The sequence below is a fragment of the Tetrao urogallus genome (assembly GCF_951394365.1).
Source record: "Tetrao urogallus genome assembly, chromosome: 3".
Classification (NCBI taxonomy): Eukaryota; Metazoa; Chordata; class Aves; order Galliformes; family Phasianidae; genus Tetrao; species Tetrao urogallus.
Window position 1 is genome coordinate 58092989 of NC_136815.1, and position 22722 is coordinate 58115710.

The following is a 22722-nucleotide window of genomic DNA, read 5'->3' on the forward strand; positions in this document are numbered from 1 at the left end:
AGCTGGAATTCTGACCTGTCAGTTGCTGGTTCGGCGTTTCTGTACGTTGTACCAAGTATTAGACTTCCTACAGGCACATAAAAGAAACAGCAAAAACCTTAAGAAGCTAAAGAACTTTCTAACAGAGCAACTAACCCTAAGACACTCTATAAAGCTAACCAGAACAGAGCATAACATAATAGTTGATGCCACAAACAAACTGCAGCTGTTAATTGAGGTGGCCTGAAGCTAGTGAAGGCCGATGTCTTGTAGTACCTTTGTTTTGTTTTGCTGTACTTGTATTTTAATAGTCTGCTATGCTAACAGTAAACCAGTACATTGAACACCAGACCTTGATTTTTCTGTAAGAGTGGCTAGAGCTGCAGTCTACCCCCAGTGCTCACTTAAAACTTAATCCAAAGTCAGCAGCAAGAAATGTGCATTTACCAGGCAGGCTTTTGGATCTGGTGTTGAACTTGTTGGCTTGTTTTAACCAATTTGGAAGATGCTATTTTTCCTCAGCAGCATGCAGTGACTAATGTGTTTGAACTGCTGTGCCACGCAGTGCGAAGTCTCTTCTTCAAGTGCAGATGCAGTTCATAGCTCTACAGTTTATTTACCTGGCAAAGTTCTGCTTTGCTTAAAGTACCAACATCTGTGTTTAGCTTTCTTGTTTCATAAAATCATAGGAATCACATTTTTAAAATGAAAAATGTGCTAATGGGAATCATGCCCAGGTCTGACTGAAAAACTGATGTTGAGTTGTTTTATTGTCTTTCATACTCTAAGCAGATAATCCTCAGGAATGGTGGTTGGCTGTTTAACCACATGTGTTAAACATGAGAACTGGCTTTGAGGCAGCAACTAAAACCCATTTTCAGCTATCTAAAACATTCAACCCTCTGCTGAGACTTCTACAGGAAAAGTTTAAGAGTTAAAGTCTTAAGCAGATTTTGGTTCTTTAGTGACCTTCCTGTTTATTTTACAATGCAGGCGTTGACTTTATCATCTCAAAATGTTGTCCTTTGGAAAAAGAGTGGTATGATTTTTCTACTCTCGTTAAAGGCTTCTGGTATATTAAATAATAAAGCAGGTAGCAGTGCGTGTTGAGGCCCTGAACTGCTTCTGGTCTTGGTTGAGCTGTGCAGATTTTCAGAATATCTTTCTATGAGTCTGAGGCATTAGAATTAAGGTTTGGGTTGCAGAGATGACGACTTGAGGCTTATACGCTCTTGTAGAAGATGAGAGAGGAGAAGCAACTGTTCTGGTGCGGGGTCTAGTCGGTTCAGCAGGAGATGCAGCCCTTCTGCTATCCTCACCATTCCAGGGCTGCTACTGGGTCACTTCTGCCTTGGCACTGGTGTGACTCAATGGCTGGGCCCTTCCAGGCAGTTCTTTGGCAGAAAGCTAGTTGCTCTTCTGAGGCACTAGTGTGGGCCAGGCAGGACCATGGCAGTTTTACACCGACTTATGTTGATGTCAAACATCAACTTCATAGGAGGAAGCGCTTATCTGCTTGCAGCCTTTGGAAATGGACAGCACTGCTGTATTGAAAAAGGAGGAAAAGCATTTTGCCTGAGCTTTTGACAAGATTAGGGGATGGTGGTAGTTGGTGCTAATATAATAGGAATTGCTGCTAGGCTTAAATTAAGTCCTTTCATGATTTTCTTTAGAAACATCTCTCTGTTTGAGCTGGAGGGGTCTTTGAATGCTTGTCAAACCAAGTGATCTTTGTCCCACTCAAGTTCTTTGATATCTGAAGATAAGTAAAAATGCAGCTGTTTGTTCCAATGAAGTCTGGCAACAAATTACTATAGCTTCTTTGCTCCACCTTTCATGTGCAAATGACGAGACTGGGTAATCTTTCAACTGCTTTATTAAGCATCCTTGAAAACATTGTTTTATCTGGCTCATCAGACATAAACACAAAACCGCCTTGGATTTTGTTGTTAGCATGGTTAATGATACCTGTTGGCTAAGCAGAGTGAGCAAGGCTGCTTTTCTCCTTGAAAACTCCGTGTTTAGAATATGAAGATATTTTTTTCATCTCCAGTTAATTAAATTGCAGCTAGAATAGCAGGTAAGCAAGAATTTCAAGTGTTAGGATAGTGCCTGGAAATAGTACTGCCTACAAATTGGGTTTCTGGAGTAAATCTGAAACTGATGTTTCTGCAACACTGTGTGCTGCATAAATATTAGTGGCTGTACTGTATGCTAGGGATGGAGCAAAAGCCTTGTGAAAATGCTGCTGCTTTATAAGTGGCCGAAAAAACTTGTGGTGCTTTTGTGTTAAAGCTATGTAGAATTTGCTTTGTGTTTCAAAGTACAGAAGCTTTTGAAGGAAATTATTAACAATTGAAGTTTAACTGATTAAATTTTTAAACTGAAGCTTAAATGCTACAGGTAGTGCTGCTTAAACTGCTTCTAGCTGACACTGGCACCACTGGTTCAGCTGAAATTTAGACTAAAGGAGCTTATTTGCAGTGGAAGCTCATGCAGCCTTTAGTGGGAACCTCTCCTCAGCTCCTTGCTTGGCTTTCACTGATGACCCGTATGTCACAAAGTAAATAACTGTAATCTTCTTATATTCCACATGCATGCTTGTTGTCTTAGGATTGCAGTTTGTTGCTGTGATGTTACTTTTAAAGAAAAAAAAAAACAAAAAAACAAAACTCCCCCAGTTATGCCAAATAATGTCCACAAAAAGATGGTTTCTGTGGAAAATTATTTCTTGTTTTCTTCCTTGATCTGACCACCATAACAGGTGGCCCAACTCTGTTAATACTGGATAGGAAGGCTTGTCAGATGATCCACTGGTATTGAGGTCTGTATGAGGGAATTTTCCACTATTTGTATTTCCTTACCTTGGCAGTCAAAACATGAGATTCTGTTTCCTGTGCATGGCTCAGGTTTTTTCCTGTTCTGCAGAGCTGTCATTTCCTCTCTTGATGGAAAGAAGTACAATGTGCAGATAATGAAATGCACCTGATGATCTCTTCTTGACACATGTTCTGGATTTTTACCTCAAGAGACCTTGCAAGCTCAAAGCGGCTTTCATGTGGTGAGGGAGGATAGATTCCCAATACAAATGCACACATTAACTCAGTGTTCAGGCCTTCAGGAGTAGGCTTTCTGCTGATTCTCTTAAGTACTGTAAAGGGCTTATGACAACTTAATGGGTGCACTCATGCACTGAAAGCAAGTGAGCGTTGCTTGATGCTTCTGCTAGCTGGAATAGGCACTGAAAAAGTAGCTTAGATGACTGAAGATATAACTCAAAAAGCCATAACACAGACAAAACTTGTTTTTGAAAGTGAAACTCCTCCTCTGTCTTAGGACAACCTGCATTGTTGGGTTGCACATTCCAAATTATGTAAAGCTTCAGCTTTAATACTGTGTAAGCACTCATGATATTTTCCAATTCTGAGAGTGAAAGTGGTCTGGGGGCAACTGAAAGCCGCCTTCTTGATCTTGCCCCTGATGACTCTGCTCAAGTCTTGTTTTTTCCTCTGTGCTATGTTTAGAGTAACAAAGAACCCTCTGGGAATATTAAGGAAACTATTAACCTAGAAAAATTCACTGTTCTTGCTCTTGAGTCCCCTGAGATATACTGACACTAAATAACTTCTGGAAACTTCATATGAAGAACTTCCACACCACTCATCTCCTTCCTTCTCCTCCCTTTATTTTCCCATATTTTTCTATCTTGCTGATTTTCTCCCCTATGCAGTTTTTTATTTCTTTCAGCTTTCTGCTCCTTGTGATAGGTTTTGAATTGCTTTGCAAGGCCGTTACTGGGAGTAATACTTTGGGTGAAAGAATACAGCGGCTGGTGCCAACTTGATTCCAAGTGTTGGAATGCTTAAGGAGCATTAAATAGAGGTGAAGTAGCAGCGACAGTGCAAGTAAGGAAATAATTAGTGAAGAAAAAATGCCTATAATTAATAGAATCACAGTCATTAGGGTTGGAAGGGACTGCTAAGATCATGTAGTAAGGTCATGTAGTCAACCATCTGCCCACCCCCACGTCCCTCGTTGCCACATCAGCACAGTTCCTGAACACCTCAAGGAACAGTGACCCCACCCTTCCCTCAGCAGCTTGTTCCAGGGATCTTCAGTTAACTTTATTCTCTGCTTACATATGCGGATTTGAAGGAGAACTGATTAAATTGATTTTACCAATGAGTAAGAAATTCTGTAGTGCCTGGCTGCTGTGGTAGCTGTGGAGCTGCTATCCTGCTGAGCTGGTGGAACGCGGTGTCTGGGCAGGGAGCAGCACAGGTGTGTCTCTGGCAGCAGTGGGCTCTGAGGCTGTGTTGTTGCTGCCTCAGCCACTGCGGATGACCACTGCTGATTCTTTTAAAGATGAGGTACCAGCTGAGGACTTGAAAAGGTTTTAAGCTCTTTTACTCATCCACGGATACCACAGGCCTGTCAGTTCTGACACCTTACCAATGACAGCTGGTTTGTTCACTTTGTTAGCCTGGTTGGTACCTTACTGCTTTGTTTTTGTTCTGTCAGGCAATTTACTATAAGCAGATGCAGTGGCTTTATTTACAAAATAATGCCATCTTTGAGTCTTTGTTTTTGCGTACTTACTGCAGTCAAATTTTAAGTGCAGCTGGCACGAGTAAAGGGACAAAAACATAATGTGTTAAACTAGAAATCCATAAGGTTTCAGAAAGAGAAACACAGGTGAGTCCAGAGTGGTGTCTTTGTCCCTAGCAACAAAAGAAACACTGAGTTGTCAAAGCTGCTTCTTCATCTGTTGGGTTGCTTCATGTAGGAGTTACTTTTCCATGCGGATAACCACTCTTCTTTCATCAGGCTGCCGTACCTGAAAGGTTGTGTCCTAAGGGTTCCCCCTAAGGCACAAACAGCACTGATCTGCTAGTGAGCTTTATGTTTACGAAGGCAATTGAGCTAATTCTGACCTTGGTTTCTGCTAGGTCTGGCTAACACCTCTACTTGGGCAAATAGGCCAAGCCCACAGCCACGTCAGATTTTATTTTAGTTGAAGGTGTCTTTGTGACCTCTTCAAGGTATATGACCCTATGCTGGGCCATGGCTATCAAAACCAGGAAACGTCTCTTGCCTTCTGCTGGTAAAAGCAAATATGCTGGTGAAGTGTTGCAGAATCTTCCCTTCCTGATTTTTGGAGATTTCAGAAAACAAACAAGGCTTCAAAGGCTGTGTGACAGCATTACCCTGAAGCTCTTGTTACACTGTGGAGTTTGGAGCCTTAACTCTTTTTGTGTAAGTGCTATCTTTGGGTTGTCCTGAGGGTTGCCAGCCTGCCCCTTTAAAAAAAAGTGCTGGCCTATGCTGTAATTTGCTCTACTCGGGATTTATTTTCTCCTTCCCTGATCTATTTGCCTGCTTTCCACTGGTTATGGGGAACATCTAGACAACTTGTTAGCTTAGGCAAAAAAAAAACACAAATCACCCCAAACTCACCCTCTTGTTGTCTCCTACTGTGCCGTAGCATGCTTCCCCTTCTGCACACTTGTACATCCCCCCGTAAAGTGAAAAACAAAGTAATGAAGTGTGGTAACAGAGGCTTAATACAGATTCTGTTTTGGAGGCTATAGCCTTGCATTGCTGTACAGTGAACTGTTGTATGTGTGCTGTTGAGCACTCAGAGGTGAGGGAGCTGCTGTGGGCATGGTGTTTAAGCTTATCTCAAGCATGCCATGTCCAGAGGGGGCAGAGTGGAGATGGGGAGCTCTGAGAGAAGTTGCTGGATGGATATCCATTGTGGCTTTACATCTGCTGCTGTGGGCAGACTGGTTTGGCAGCACCTCAAAACCCACCGCCCCTCCCTGAATTATTCCCAGAAGCATCTGGCTACAGGAGCCAGCTCATGGGTTGCAGATCACAGGAAACAGCTTGCTGCAACAAACGTGTCTTCCTTTGCTCAGATGACCCTCAGTAAAGGTAACACCTGCGTCATTTCTAGGAAGTGTAGTAGTGTTGGCAAGCAAGAGGGGGATGTTGCTGGTGTGTGTAAAGCCCTGTCTTACAGCAGGCTTCCACCAGTGTTTAAACCCCAGGCAATGTAGAGAGGTGGTGTTTGAGCACCTCTGCAGCTAACTTGCAAGTCCTGCCACTGGATGCCTGGAGTAAAGCTAGATATTTAGATATTTCCTCAAGTGTGTGGGTTGTTTTTTTTTTTTTTTTTTTTTTTTTTTTTCCATTGCTATACCTCAGCTCGTGAGTGGTGTCTGTGTCCCACACCCTTCGTCTCACCAGTTGCATCCTGAGTTCCCAGGGCCATGTTGCCTAACAAGGAAGTACTACAGCATGCTGTGGGTACCCTTCTACCCTGATGAGTCTCTTACGGTGTGTAGGTAGCATGCTTGAGTCCTGTTGGTCAGGTTTATGGGTGTGTGTACTTATCTTGGAAGATCAGAGTCACTACCTCCATCTGTCTTGGGAGATGTTACTGACTGTTTCAGCCTTTCCATCAGTTCCATCCAAATGAGAGAGCTGAAAGAGACATGAAGATGGTGCTTCCATATCAGCAGTAGCTGAGAGGAAATGTTTCCCTGCTAGCATAAGCCTGGCTAGCTAAGCTTGCTCACCCGCACTCACTGAATAGAACCCTTCCATGGTTGCTTTCTTGTAAGTGGTATGGACAGATTAGTTCCAGCAAACCAGATCACCCTTGCTTACAGACCTCCTGGCACTGTAAGGGCTGCCTGTGTTGACGATGCATGCTGCTGGAAAGCTGCTTGCACATAGAAATAACAAGGGGGAAGTGACATCCTGGCTTTGGAAGGATGCTCACTGCTGCAAGAATTGCTGTCAGAGGTGTTTCTAGGGGTGTGCTGACTCCTAGGTCCACAGGTCCATACAGACAGCTTCCTGTGGTCTCACATCTGTGTGGTGCACAGCAGCTATGTAATGGTCTCACATCCCTTTTGTGTTGTGAGGCTGAGTCAGCTCATGCAGACTTATGTGGCTCATGGAGACGAGCATATTCATGTTTTGTGCTGGGTGGCTGCAAAGTCTGTTGGTCACGTTTTGGTTCCTGCCTTCTTGTGGGAACGTGGCATCTGACTGACAACATACGTGATGGTTAAGGGCAAACATAAGCAAACCTTGTGTTTTTTAGCTTTCACACTGCCTAAAATGTCAGGAGTAGTTGCTGTTTGATGTGGTGAAGGAATCTGCTCTTGAAGTTGCTGATCAGCTACAGTGCGTACAGGTGGGCTCTGAGAGAGAGCTGATCCAGTGTAATGTTGGAAAAGATCTTGGAGATCATCTGGTCCAATTCCCAGCCCACCCCCCCATGCCCAATAGACCATGTACCTCAGTACCCTCTTCATGAAAACCTCCAAGGACGGTGACTGTACCACCTCCCTGGGCAGCCAGTGCATTACTGTTCTTTCTGAGGAGAAATATTTTGCCTAATACCTAACCTGAACTTTCCCTGAGGAAAGTTTGAGGCCTTTACATCTTGTTATCACTTGATAACTTCATCTGGCTAGAACTGGTTCTGGAGACTTTACTAAGGAGGTTATCCCAAGGAAGCTGGATGTACAGAATTCAGTTCAAACTTTCTATCTGTGTCAATAGCATGAAGAGTACTGGCACTTGGAAAGAACAGAATGACTGTGTGTGGTATCTGCCTACACATGCAATGTTTATCTGAGTCTGGGCATCAATACTTAGCAGCTTGGATCTCAGTAAAATATGATAAGTTCTGAAGTAGGGTGTGGAAGAATAGAGCTACCCTGAATTTGCTTGCTTGTTAATGCTGCTGTGGGGGAGCATTTCTTTTACCCATTCAAAATGATGTTTGTTTCAGAAATGGAAGGAAGGAGGCTGATGATTACCAAATTTCTGGTTGAAACAAGTGCTGCGTCTGGTGGCACAGTCACTGCCACCAGACAGCGTGGTTGTGTGCCTTTTCAAGGAAAAAGATATCTAAAGGGAAATAACATATTTAGGTGTCTATCTTATAGGAAGGAAAGTTATTTCATTTTGGCTCTCTTGAAACTGTGTGTCTTCCCATCTTCTTTAACAGTGAAATACTTAGGTGAAATCTAGTGCACTTTTCACATGTTTGCTAATTTAGGAAACTGCTGTGTTTCATGTCTAGCTTTATTATCTTAGCAGAAGATGTGTGGACAACTCCTGTACTAGCCTGACACATTTAAAACAGTCAAAGGAAAGCTGCTTTGAACAATATCACTGTTTAATTGAATAAAGGAGCTGAGTTCTGGGTGTGTTGTCTTATGTACCTTTGTTATCTTTGTGAAGCAGGTGAGATACCAGCTCTTTAAGTAACAACTCTGGTCTTAAGCAAGCATTTCACAACAGTTACTTGACTCATGAGCAGTTGGGAATAGCAGCCTAGATCCATGTTACTTGTGTGGAAAGGACTCCCTAGGTGAGGCCTTACAAAGGCTTATCACAGTTTGCTTGATTGTCATTAGCCTGTATTTTCTCTGGTGGCTGGGATGTAGTGGGGTGGTGAATTGGTTAAGCTTGGGGTTTGGGGTTCTCTCCTAAACTGCCTTGTGGTCCTTCTTCAGAAAGAGGATAAAGAGATCTTATATTGGAGTGATGCCACCGTGTCTGCTGAATCATGACCATGAAAACTGCTAAAGGAGGGGAGGAGGGGGGGGGGAAGGGTCTGTGCTAAATAACAAGTGTTGTATGCCAATGGTTATTTTTGGTGGTTGCAATTACAGTCCTTCTCTTTGACGACTGCACTGGTGTTTATGTAAATGGATGCTGAGTTGCGACAGCAAAGCCACTGAGTACCTAAGCCAAATCTGAAGAATAGTGGACACGTTTGCAGCAATGAGCCTGCTCTTCTCTGCTGTTCTAGCCCGTGACCCTGAGAGCAACTTCCTTGTGTAAACATGGATGTAAGCAGTCAGGATATTTTTGTTCAGGAGCAATATCAGGAGAGTTAGCTGGGAAGAGGCAGCGCAGAAGATGGAGCAGTGGTTAGGCTTTTGAGTCTTTGTCTCAGTGGGAAAGTATGAATGCATTTAATAGTGTGTTTGACTGGCTGGGACCCAGCCCTGACCGCAGCGCCTGCTGATGCTGCAGGGATTGCTTTGGCTTTTAGCATATGGATGAAGGAAAAGCACTTTTAGGAGCTTATTAGTAGGCTGAGAAGAGCAACTCTTTTTTCTGCCCTTCACCCTTATCTTTTTTTTTTTTGTCCTCTTTCAGTGAGACTCAGTGTTTAGACATCTTGTGAATGAATGGCGGAAAGTCTTTGACTTCTGTTTTGAGGAGAAGCCAGGAGTGACTAACATTCCTTAATCTGATTTTATTGCACATTCTTGTCTTGGATATGTTTTCTCTTTTGCCCAATCAAAAGAAGAAAACAATCCCTGGTGCAAGTGGCTTCTAAGCTCTGTCTTCCTGTAGCTCCACATGTGGCTCTCTGTATCCACTTGGGAACTGACTTTGTGCATTGTTTTGTTTTTATGCATAAACTCTGTCTCCAGATTGTGACTTGAATAAAAGCAGGAGGGAGTTCAGATGCTCGAGTCAGTGATGCCAACTGTGGCAGACAGCAGATAATGGCTGTTCTGGTTTTTGCATTAATTAGCATTCTAGAAATACCTGGCTTGGCTGTTTCCTGATTAGGGGATCTCTAGGTAAATGCTTGGTTTGCTGGTTTTATGTATGTATGTATTTATTTCCACAGGAAACAAAGTATTCAAAACTTCTCTGGAAAAAATTAGGAATGCCTTTCTGTGTGCATAACTGTGGCATTCTTTCGTTTGCACATGTTACTGGCCTTTGTGTGGTGGGGACCTCTCTGCATGCTGGTAGAATGTGTGGCACAGAAACAAAGTGCCCATGGTACCTATCTGCACTTCTGTTCACTCCCATTTCTGCCTCTTCCTTTAACTGACAGATGTAGGAGATGGTTTTGACAGGAGTTGAGAGCGTTGAAAATGGTTCCAAGGAGACGAGAGCCTTACAAAACGTGATCAAAGCATGCTGGTGTCACTGAAATATGAGCGCTGTTCTTGATGCTTGTTTGTAGCTTATTAAGTAAGTCTTCCGTGCATGTACAGTTTCATTTCATAGGCAGATGGCTTTTAAGTAAAATAACTTCTCAGTGTTCTCTCCTAAAGTAAAACACTGCTTCCTTCCTTCCCCCCACCTCCCAAAGAGAAGTTTGAAGTCTTCAGCTATTAGTAGTGCTCAATCCCATCCTGTTTGTTTATTAATCAGCTGGCTTTGATTTTCCTTTTGCTTAATTTAGTCCGAGTGCTTGGGGGTGCATAGATGGGAATGCAGGCTCAGGAGTGGAGCCTTTCAAGGAAAAATTTAAGGAGTAGTAAATGGAAGTAGCAGGGGATATATCCTTCAGCTAGGCTCTGGAAGACAGCACTGTGGCACGTTTCTTGCAGCTTCAAAGAACAAAGCAGTGATTCCCAGGGAAGTATGCTATAGTTAGCTGTAGTTAGCAGTTAGGTAAACTTCAGCTGCTTTACTTAGCTTTGGCAATGCTGGCCACTTCTGTTTGCAAAGCCCTTGTTTCTAGAGCCTGTGGTTGGCTGCTGAGGTGCTCCTGCACGTCTTCTCATTTTCGAAGTTGCTGAGGAAAATCCTTGACCTGAAAACACGAGTGAAGTATCTGCAGGCCTAGCTACACTGATACTGGTCCAAGCAATTGCCTTTTGGCTCCCTCTGTGTCTCTTGGCAGGACATGAACCACTTTTGCTCCAGAAGCCGCATAGTTGGGTTAGTGTGGTGCCAAGCTTGAATTCCTGTGCCTGGTGTCTGGAGCAGGGTGGGTGCGTCTGCAAAGGATGGGACAGCAGTGCCCTTGGCGTTGGTGATCCAGGGGTAACACAACAGAGCTGTGTGTGTAAATATATGTTCTTAATTTTTCTCTTCCCATGCTGTGTACTTTTTAGGATGAGGAAGTGGAAGTGGGTATACACGTGTGGCTAGCATCAGATATTCACTACACTGTAAGCAAATATTCCTTTGCACAACACCTAGATTTCTCTAGCATACGTTCTGTGAGCAGTTCTTTACTGGTATTAATACAGGTATCCTTGGACTACAAGGGGTTGCAAGGTGACAGCTAGCAAACACGTGTCCTCCAGCGTGATGTTTTCCTTTAAAAACTTCACATTGACTTTACCACCGAACCTTACAGGAAGGAAGAAAACGGTGGTTTCCAGAGGCTAACCTCAGGCCTTCAGTGATGAGTCATGGCTGGGGACTAGAAAGAAGGATGGACTTTCTAGAAATTCAGTGCCTCTATGGGAGGAGGGAGGATGAAGGAGGATTCTGCATGAGAGCAGGGAAACAAACTCTCTTGGAAGCTTTGTTAACAGTGTTTTCTTAGCTTGAGTTCAGTCCCCCTCTGTATGCACATAGCTCCCTGAACCACCTGGGAACTGTGACGTGGTAGTTCAGGAGAGCTTCAGTGATTGTGTTGATGGAGAGGAGAAAGTAAAATGCCAGTATGTTGAGGTAAAAAAGACACCCTCTGAAAAGTAAAAGGTCTTTTTTTTTTTTTTTTTCTTTTTTGAGAGAGAACTTTTCTGCTAATACCTCAGCTTTCTGCAACAGAGTAGTTCTTTGCCTGGCAAAGTCTTTCAAATAGTTAGACTAAGGCTCATAAGGCTGAATTACAGCATGCATGCTAATAAGAATTTATTGTTTTTGTGCCCTTGAATTGAACAAAAACACTCCCACTCGGTATTTTCAGTCTGGAGGAAAGCACACAGTTCCCCTTGTGCATTGCTCTCCCCTTTCCCAGCCACTCTTCTGTGCTATGAGGAGTGCTGCAGATCTGCTCGTGCTGTAGCCTGTGCCTGTCTTTGTACTGGCAAAAGTGGGTCTTAGGAAAACTGGGGAGGGCATGCACTTGGGAGGGAAGAGGTGTATGGTCCTGTATTAAGCTGAGACAGCAGCTGGAAGAGTTGGGAGTGTTTTGATTAATCCTCCCATGCTTCTTAGAGGCATATAAAAGGGAGAGGAGGAGGAGGAATTTACATTCTCTGCCAAAGCTTCCCACAAGTTGCGATCCTTTTTTAAAAGGGAATTTACCATAAAGGGCCAAACTGTACTTTGAAACCCAGTGAAGCATCCAGCTTTTGTTATGTGGCCCCACAGAGCAGTGTCCCCATGGCCAGGTGGAAGCTGGCATGAAAGGTCTACTTTCTGGGAGAAGCTTCAGATTTTGAGGGCAGCCTTATCCCCTCATGTTTGACTGGGAAGCAGCCGCAGCTGAAGCCCTGGTGTCAGCATCCTCACCTTGCTTCCTGCTTCCCTTCCTCCATGTCTTCCCTATGGTGATGGACTTTTCCTCTTCTCGCAGGCTGAGCCTCTGTGTAAGGGAGGTTTTTACACACAGGGAGGCCACTTCAAAAGCAGCTCTAGAAGTTGATGTTCAAGTCGGGAGTTTTGTCCGGTGTTGTCAGTGATAGAGAACAGCTTAAAAAAAAAATATATATATCCAGATTTAAATGGTTAGGAAGATGTGCAAGAGAAAATTGAATGTAGTGTGGGAGGAGGCTTGCTTTCTAATAGAAATGGGTGAGAAAAGGTAGAATGAGAGGACTTAGACCCATGAGAAGTGCTAACTTTCCTTGTGGGCAATGCTATGTTGGTGAGGTATAGGAGGAAGGTGTGAGATGTCCTGCAGCCAGTTCTGGTTGAGCAAACTTCTTACCTGTGCATGAACAGGTGGAGCAAGTAACAAGGCATCTTCTCTGCCCTCTGCCAGTTCAACTGCCAGTTTATATTTATAAATAATATTGTTCAGATATACATCAGGGGTCTGCTGGTGAAATCTGTTATGTTCTTAGAGACCAACTGCCCAACTCGTTGTCCTCCAGAAGTCTGGGTCACTTCTTTTTCAAACATGCTTGATCTAAACGTTGTTATTCTGTCCTTCTGAAGACCAAATCTTCTGTTTGCCTCATGTAACAAATGATTGGCAAATTGGAAAATATAAGGAAACTTGTGCAGCGCTGTTGTTCTTAGATTATATGATGTTTCAGATGCAGTTCCCAGTGCCATCCGTGTAACTATTTGCTTACTGCTAAAATTGCAACCTCAGCATTGTAAATGCTTGGATTTTTTTTTTTAATTGGAAGAAAGGAGTGCATATTACTTCTTCCACCCACTCTTGTTTGAAATTGAAAGACCATTTTTGACCTTTGTGAATAATCAATATTTAAAAGCTAGCCAGAATTAAGGGTGCTGCATCCTAAGTGGCTTGCATCTCACACATGCTCATCATACTATGTGCTTTCCCTTGGCCAGCTTGGGAAGCAATTCAATTAACCAGTCACTAATTGTCTGTGTCCGTGTGGTTTGGGATGCACAGGCATTCCTGACGCAGCAGAGAGCAATGTATTCAAGGCTTGCTCGACATCTTGTTCGTCAGCTCCAAGGTGGATGGATGTGTGACTATGGTCCTTCAACCCTTGGCAGTATCGCTGACATGGTGCAGTCTCTCACAGGGCTCTCTGCTGCTGAATTCTTAATTTCTGTTGTTTCCCTCTTCCTGGAGGTCTTGCTGCTTGGAGAGGTTGTTGGGCATGCTCTGCTTTGTTCAGGTCCTGTGGAATAGCTGAGTTGGAGAAAAGCATCTGTGGTGGCTAGACTGGTTTTTGCACTGCTGATGACTTAATCTTCTGACTATGTGATGTGTCTGAGACTAGGTCTGCTGGAGACACACCTGAGTAACTTTGGTTGTGGAGATTATTAAAGAAAAATGTTCCCCCTCTAGTTATAATAAAACTTCTGTAATCCATTTCCTGAGTCCCAGCATAAAGGTAATCTGACTGAACTATCATGTTACACTTCTTTTAATTTTCATTTCTCCCTTGCTGTTTGACCAGCAGTCTGTGCCAGCTTTGCTGGATCAGGTTAAGTTTAGAAGACTTCATTTTGCTGCCCTTATTTCAGGGCAGGAAACAGTATACTGCTCTGTCCTAGAAGAGGAAGTCCTCTCTAGATCGAAGCATAAAAACTTTATTCCATTAAATATGGCACATTATGGCAGGAAAGGGCCCTGCTGCCTTGAACCTGCTTGGTTTCAGACTCTTAAGTAGTCTGACCCATGTAATATTAACTTTTAAAATGCTCTCTGCTAGACACTGGAAGCTGCAGTTCCCCTTCTTGGTCTTCATCTCTAAGTCAGTGATCATAAGGCTTAAGGAATTTGCAGCAGACTCGCAACTTCAGTAAGCAGAAGAGACTTCAATATATTGTGAATCTCTAGGTTTAGGATTAGTTTAATCAGAAATTCAGGTTGCTTTGCATTGCAACCTTGCAGCCATCTGCATTGGGTTGTGCCTAATTTTATAGCATATGCTTCTAAAACCCTGCTTTTAAAGAAGCACTTCCTGGTTGTTGCTTACATCTTCAAGCCTGTGGGATCTGGCGTTGGACCTTGTGTTCATTTGTGGGGATGGAAAGGAAAGGTGTGCAGCTCATCCTGCTTAACAGCTGTTCCCGAGCCAGAGGTTTTTGCATGTGGCCTTGGGTGCAAAATCGTGTTGCAGCAGGTTGGATGGAAGGATTAGAGAGAGCCAGCTGTTGGCACAAAGGCTGCTTACTGTCTGTGACGCAGTGTGAAATCAATTGGATAAGTACAGCTCTTGCATCTTACCAGGAACTTTTTTTTTCTTAACCCTTTTAATCACTGTGGGAAATCCAAAATCAAACTTCTTCTTTTTTTTTTTTTGTTTTGTTTTGTTTTAATTCTTTTTTCGAAACTGAGACTAAAATTCTGGGAGTTCTTTGTTTTGTTTTTGGTGGGGATATCTGTGGGATAGGTGAAGATGCTACCGTGACAGATGCAGTGAGTGAGCTTCCCTCCTGATGTGTCTTGACTGGGGCTACTCAAAGTTTGCTCACAAAGACTCTGAAATGAAATTGCAGTCATGCTGGCAAAAAATAAAATTAAAAAAAAAATCAGGCACTTCATGTACAGCAAGATTTTCAGGAGTCTGAGAGAGTTCTCCAGGGAAGTGCTTAAAGTTAGAACACCTAGCTTTCTTGTTCACAAACTTGGTATTTGCCAGCTGTTACCTGGGAGCTGTGGGGTGGCTGCTGGGGAGAAGTGCAGATGTGTTTCTTGGGTCCACTAAAAAAAAATGAAGAACAAAAAAAAGTATGGCAGCATGGAACTCTCGACCTTAGCTAGCAGGCAACATATCTATGATTCATCCTGCGCTGTCAGGTTCTCTTGAATAAAGAGATTGCAGGACTTTTAAGATCACTCTTCAGATGGTATTTCAGTAGAGTAGGTAGCAGTTGTCTGTCTGGATGCTTTTGGACTACGCATCTAGTATCATGTTTTTCAGGTTAACTTGTTCTTAAGTTGTGTATGCTCTATAAGCAAAGTATTTTTACATCCTGCATATGAGTAAAATGAGCTCAAATGGGCCGGTGCCAAGGTATGACTATGGTAGCAGCAGTGACTAAGGTGAAAAAGGAATGGGTCATTAGTGTGTGGGCCGTCTTTAAAAGAGCATATTGTTTTAAAAGTTCTTGCATTGTGCAAACAGTGGTGTTTGTCTTGGTTGGCAGTTATCAGTGATCTTGTTCTGAGATAAGTGACCACTAGCTGGGCTGTCAGGCAGATGACTTCATGGCTGCGCAGCTCAGACTGAACACCTAGCAGAGAACTGCCACCACGAATCCAGGGCTGACTGTTTTGTAGCTGCTGCGTTTCAGAACTGCCATAGAACAGTCACAGCAGGGCTTTTCCTTTCCAAAAAGTCAAGACAATAGACAGCTTCTTCTAAAGAAAAAAAGAAATGGAGGAGGAAGGCACTAATTGCCCTTTAGAAACAAAATCCCTATCTTGCTGGGCTGCTTCTGGTCTAAACTTAAAACATTAGATGAATCTTTGAAGCGGTGCAAGAATCTCCAGGTGGTTTTCCTCTCTCCACCCAGCACGTGCCTGGGTTTCCCACTCACTCCAGGAGCAAAACCTGTGGCAGGGATGAGTGAAAAACTTTGTTCATTGTTGCCGGGAGCAATGAGATGGATTCAAAAGTGGGGAGGCAATGGGAGTGGGGCAGCTCGCGAGTCTGCCTTGTGCTCCTCCAAAACAAATAAGGGTTGGATTTTTATTAAAGCCATGACCAAGTTTTATTTTTTTAAATGAAAACATAAGCTTTATTGACTTTTTAATGGGATCTAGGAAGGCCCTTCCTGTTATGTTCTGTTTTTAAGCGTGTCCTTCTCCAAGCCTATCAGAAATCTCTTGCAAGTAGAGTTTAATAATGAATTTTTGGTTTTGTAGCAAAGGGGAGGAGGTCAGGCTCTAGTTGCTCTGTAAATGAGATCCCTCAAGCAATCTATCACCAGTGTTCATCTCTGTTTCAGTTGGTTGTACGATGGCTCTTGCCCCATGGCAGAGGGGGCAGCTGTTTTGCCAACTGGCAGGTGTCAACCAGTTCATCCTGGTGTTTGCGTGCTGGTTGTGGCAACAGTGGTCCTTCCACCTTCAACAGCCCTCTGTCTTCCTAACAAGGAGAGCAACTTTCACTTAACTTACACCATGTGTGAGGACGAGAGGAATCTTTCTTCTTCTTGTTTCTGGCTGTGCTGAAAGTGCTTCTGCAGCCTGAACAGGTTTGGATACTGGAAGTATCCTAAGGAATGGACTCCTGTCCTTGCTGTAGGACTTGGTTATGTCCTGGAAGCTCCTTTGAGCAGCTGTTTGCTGGAACCTTACTTGCTTGCAGGTCTTAGAGCAGCAGATATTACCACTGCTTTCCCTCTGATATTAATGCTACTTGAGCTTGCTGGCTTTGGCTACCACTTCCCTGCATTCCATAGGTCTCCTCAACATGTGCAGTCAAGCTGTGACTTCCATAGGTGGTGCACAGCCACATAGCAGTCTTCTCTATATAAGCAATTATAATTTCTGTGTTGGCAAGATGCAAGCTGACTGTGGCAACTGTTTCATTGGGAACTGGACTTACATGGGAAAGCTGAGTTCTTCTCTCTTTCCCCATGGAGTAAGGGGCTTCCTGAGAGCCTACAGAGAGAACCATCCCCTCTGACCTGCAGGTATGTGCAGCTGCGTATTACATTCCCCTTGTGCCTGAAGTAGCAGCAGGTCCTTTGCTGCTGGGGATCCACAGGAAAGTGGATGGGAACTGTTGCAGACTTCTGAAAACTGAGGGTTGTGTGAACCCTACTCTTTCACCAGGTGTTGCTTGTACAGTATTTTCACGTGGGCTGTGGGAGTGCAGACTGGGTTAGGGGTGGTATTGCTGACCTTGGTGTACTTGGAACTGCTTAAGCAGTGCGTTGGAGTCTTTAGTGACTGGGTCTGGCATGCCAGGGAATATCAGGAGAGCCAAAGGGAGGAACAGATGATAAAGCCTGGCTGGTTTTGTTTACTCCCCTCTCCCTCCTCCATCTCTAGGAAAGGTTGTAAGCAGACACAGTAAAGGATGTAATTACCTTCCGTTAAGTCCTGCAAGAGTAAAAGATGAAGTTGTAAATATAACTGAGACTTCTTTTGTACTGTTCTTCTTTATCTATTTGCCACTGCCTTCTGCATTTTCAAGCTCCAACTTGCCAAGACACATGCCTGTTCTTATTCTTCTAGTAAACTCCTGACTGAAATAATGGGATGGCAGCTCCAAAATGCATCCTCTTGCAGGCAGATGCATTGGGGTCATTTGTTCTGCATGGTTTTCTTGTGCAGAAACTCAAAAATAGAAGCTGGGACTCATAAGATGGCAAAGGCCTGGCTGTACCAGTCTGAAGATTTGGTTCCTGCCAGTGTAATGAAGAGTTGTACAGGTGTGTGTGTGTGTGTGTATATCATACATATATATGCACACACACACACATATAAATATATTTATATGTATGTATGTATATATGAGGCACTGATGGGTGAAACTGTGGAAAGGGAAGGAAGTGAATAAGCTGAAGACTTGTTTTTGGCATGAGAATGTCTGTAAATTGACCAGAACTGGTAGCAAGGGCCTGGGCACACAGACTCAATGGCATTCCTTCCAAATCTGAAGACTTGCAAATATCTTACTCTGTGCTTTCTGAATACTGATATGAAGCACATCTTTAGAGACACTGGTGTTTTAAGTTGCAGGAAATGGTGCTTTGGTGAGGGCAGAGCAGTTAGGGCCAAAAATAAAAGCTGGAGAGTGTACCACTGGAGTAATGTGGCTGGGATTGGATAGGTGTGCTGCAGGAGGTGGGTCAGTCTGGTGGTGCTGACTCAGGAAATGCCTGCTGGAAATCCTACGTCATCACCATATTTGTTGTGTGACAACATTTTAGAAATTGAGAGACTTTTGTAGCGAGTGCTTTTAGCCCCTGGCTGCAAGGATGGTGGGGGAGGAGTGAAATGGCTGGTTTATGCTAATCAGCCAGCTGTTAATGAAGTGTATATTCAATTTTTGAAATGATACAGAAGAATTTTTAAGTGGGTTGAAGCCAGACTTGAACAGGCATGTTTTGAGGCGTAGTGTTGGGTACATTTGTGCTAGAATACCTTATAGTGAAGGTAGGGTGGAAGATCTTCTGTCTTAATTACCTAAACAAGCTTAGGCTGGAATATGTTTTTGTAAGGAGGTGTTGATTTTTTTTTTTTTTTCAGGATTAAATCTGTGACCTAGTGTTAGTGGGCTTGCTTTCTTCCCTAGGAAGTAAGATCTCTTACTCTGGACTGTTACAGTTGTTGATAAAGGAAATCTAAATGTGCGTGGTGAAATAATGTGGTAGTTCAGCATATCTGTATGCTTCTAATTCTTGGTCTCTTGTCCACAGAATGGCACTGTGAATTTTTCAGTTTGGGTTAAGTTGCAGGACTTGTGAACCTACTGAAGGCTCAGGGCATCCTTCTTTTGGCAGCTGCTTGTTCTGTAGGTTGTAGCCCAGAAGTCACCATTGCTGAAGGAGAAGAGATACATTGGGAGATTCTGATGAAAGCGGGAATATAAAGGAAGTTAGCAACATGGCAATGACTATCCAAAGGGAAGGGAGATAAAGATCAATCCAGGCACCAGTGTGGCATGTGGGCACTTTACAATGTCTTGGCTTTTCCCAAACGTAGAGTTAGCACTCTTCGCTGTGTTGTCTTCTATGCGTATCAGTTCTTCCTGAATCAGAGCCTGTTTGAATCATCCTTTTGAGTCTTGTCTTCTAGATCTTTTTCTTCAGGGGCTCAGTAATGTGCGTGAGCAATTGATAAATCAAATGTCTGTAGTTGCAGAACTGCTTCTACCTCCTCTGCTCTCGAGACTGCCATGCGGTTTTGGGCTAGCCCTGTTCATGTTCAGACACCTCTGAACGTGTCTGTCAGGTGTGCTGTCATTCCTCTCCCTCCCTCCTGTTTTGCTTGGTAACTGCATGAGATCATCTTTTACCAGCACCACCCCCCTTATTCCTCCTCCCAACAACTAGCATTACTATGTAGGCTTTTAAAGTTTTTTGGTTTTTTTTTTTTGGTTTTTTTTTTTTTTTTGCTCTGTGGTTTCAACTCTGTCTGCCTCTGAAAGATCTCTACTTAGTGCAGCACTGATTCTGAGCCAGTCATCTGTCTCTATGGAGTCTGTGGATTATATATCTATATGTCTACGGACCCCTGAGGTACTTTACCTAAAAGTAAAAAGGAAGATACATTGAAGAGTTTGGGCCATCCTGGTTACCTCAACCCATCATCAGGGAACAGGGATACTTGAATTAAGTGTTTCTTGGAAGTAAATGCCTCTAATGTTTAAGAAGCTAGTGGTGGGAATAGGAATTGTGAAGTCCAGTGAGACACATTACACTGTGGAGTCTCACCATAGTTACTGGGCTCAAACTGCAGCCTAATGCAATTGTGCTATGAATCCAAGTGCTGTATTAATCTAAGTCCTGCAACTTGCTGAATTAATTAGACAAAATAAAAAATCACAGATCAGGCTCTGACATTAAAGACTTGACTACAAATGTCATCATTCACTGTTTTGAAAAAAAAAAATCGATAAATCTGTGAAATATAAGATTTCTTTTTCTGCAGCTTGACAGTGCATCAGACTTATCTTTAAACTATGAAACTCATGGAGCAGATCTGGGTGCAGCTCTGCTGGCTTCAGTGCACTGTGATGTGTGACAGCTGAAGTTGTGGCCCTGTAACTTTAGCAGCAGCAGACAGATGCCTTCAAACTAGTTCTTGTTTTGTATTTGAAGGTGAAAAATTAAGCTGATTTTTTTTTTTTTTTTTTCCCTAGGGGAGAAAAATAAGGTTTTGGTAACAGATAATGGTCAGAAAATCCTATTCCAACCTATCCTTGGCAGAAAGAAGGAAGATACAAATCAAGTAGCAGTTTGTGTCCAGGTGCTGGGAATTGTGAACTTCATCTGCTTCCAGGAATCTGCACCATGAAAATCACTTCTCAAACTGACACAGGATGACTGAGAGATCTTAGCCAAGCCTGTTTAGAGAGGTTCTCTCAGTTTTTAGCAATGGTTTCAACTCCTTACTTCCTGAAAAAGTGAATTTCAGCTTCCTTCAGTGCATGTCACAGTGCACCTCTACTACATCGTGATCTGCTGTTCTCCTTTTGTTTCTTTCCCAGGCCAACTTTCTAGGACTATGCAGATTTCAACTCTTAACTACGTCTAGTGCTTCTTTTTAGTAAACATAGCCATTAGCCTAGCTCTGACAATTTTTTCACTTTGTCCTGTGCGTTTTGATTCTTTTTCCCTTTTGTACTACTAGGACTCAGAGTCCATGACAGTCTTTGGTTTTGTTTGTGTACCTTGGGCAGCCTTCTCCATATCTGTTGTGAAGTCCATATTTGAGTGGAGATCTGTGTGCTTGACAGTCTAAGAGAAAGCTGTTCTTGCATCTGGTTTTCTGGAAGACTTTTATTTAAGTAGCCACAGGCTTAGTGGGATCTGCAGATGCTTTTTGCTCCCTCCACAGGAGCACTTAACATTGCTTTCATCTGCTGGCATATCACCATGGCTCTGCTGGCCTCTGTCAGTGATGCTGACCAGGACAGTGCTTTAAGCTCCTGTCAGAACCTCCTCCTAGGACAAACAACACTGTTCTTTATCTGTTCTCATTCCAAATACCATGATGGCAGATGTGAACCTTTCCTTTCTTTAGGAAGAAACGTGACTAGGTTGTCCAAGCAAGCTGTGGTACTGTCCCCTCTTCAGGTCCCTCTGCTCATATTGAGGTAACTGGCTTTCAGATCTCTGCCAGATGGGGCTGGGAGTGTCTGCCACAGTTAGAGCAGAGCCTGTGCTATCAGTGCCTGTGTGGGTACTTGAGATGACATCTGTGAGTGCTAAATCCACAGGCCTGCTACTCTTTCACCCTAAACAAGAAGGCTATGAGCAGTTGTGCAGACAGCAGACATCCTTCTGAAGCAAGCTGCTGTTCAGCAGCAGTGAAGCACTGCACATCATGCAGTCAACGGTTTTACTGTTAAAGCGTTTTTCTGTGCAGATGTGCTCATGTGGCTTACCATCCCTCTGATGTTAGCCATATGGCCTGGCTTCAAGTCTCTGCAGAACTTTTCATTGTCTGTGCCATAATATATGTGTATGTGTATGTACGTGTATGTTTCTTTCCCTAGAAGGAGCTCGGTGAGAGCTGAGATTCTTCACTCTCCTTTTGATCCTGTGCTCCTTTGGGATTGCAGGAAAAGTTTAAAAGGTTTATTCTAAAGCCCAGGCAGACAGGCAGGTTTTTTGTTAATGATCCCTCAAGTGTTTCTTCTTGGCTCCCTTATCTCCAAAGCAGAAGTTGTGACTTTGTTTCCTGTTTGCTTTCCTCAGTAGGTGCTTTAGAAGTAGTGCCCATATTGTCAGATGACAACATCCCCAAGATTGTTGATTACTGTAAGGGTATACAAAAAACTAATAGTTGATATAGAGTGATCCCGTGTTTGACCTTATTCAGCAGGCCTCACTTGACTTGAACATAACCTCTTCCAATGTTACATCTGTAGAACTGGGCTCTCAAGCAGAGGCTCAGACTGTTGAACTAAGACAGCGTGCAAAATATTTACCTCTAAGGACCAGAATCTTTTGCCAAGAACTTGCTAGTCCTGAATTGGTACCCTTCTGCTATAAACTTGAACCTCAGACTATCCGATCACAGAACCTGTAGGTCTGTTTTTTTAACTCCCAGAAATTTCTTAGAAAAGAAGTGAGATGGCAGTGAACTGGGAGCTTTAAGATGGTACTAGGAATTTTGAACTGGCTTGGCATGGCCTTGAAACTTCTTGTTTAGCACAGAGAACAGAAAAAGAACTGCCTGTTAGTGTGTTTGATATCCCACAGTTAAAGCTTAAGATTAAAATAATTTTGTTAATATTGGTCTGTGGAACTGCTGGTAGCTTTACCATTATTTTGTTAACCTGACAAATCCCAAGCCTATCAACTACCACAAGGTGAGGCACAAAGCCATAGACAGTGACCTGCAGGAATGAGCAGTGAGTTCCAGTTGCTCAGAGGCTCTCAGTGAGGATTTTAATTGGCCACAAAAACCACAAGCCTCACCGGGGAAAGATAAAGCAGTGGGTTTAAATTGCTGTAGCAGTCCAGAGATTAAACTAGGGTCATGCAGTGACATGGCTCACTGTGGCCTGAGTAGCTAGTGTCAGGAGCTGATTATAAGCTACAAAGGCTAGCTGGAAGAATTGGTAAGAAGTCTGCCCAAATTCAAGCTTCAGTACATCAGGTAACTGGATGTGTAAAGCTGTCAGGCTTTTTTACATTTTTACAAGGCTTTTG

At 43.3% G+C, this 22722-nt stretch overlaps 1 protein-coding gene across 1 annotated transcript in view; it reads left to right on the plus strand.

The window, feature by feature from the left end:
• Window positions 1-22722, plus strand: part of PARD6G (par-6 family cell polarity regulator gamma) — a gene marked incomplete at both ends in the record, with an annotated part of 54904 nt that overhangs the window by 15457 nt on the left and 16725 nt on the right. The gene's annotated exons all lie outside the window — the stretch shown is intronic.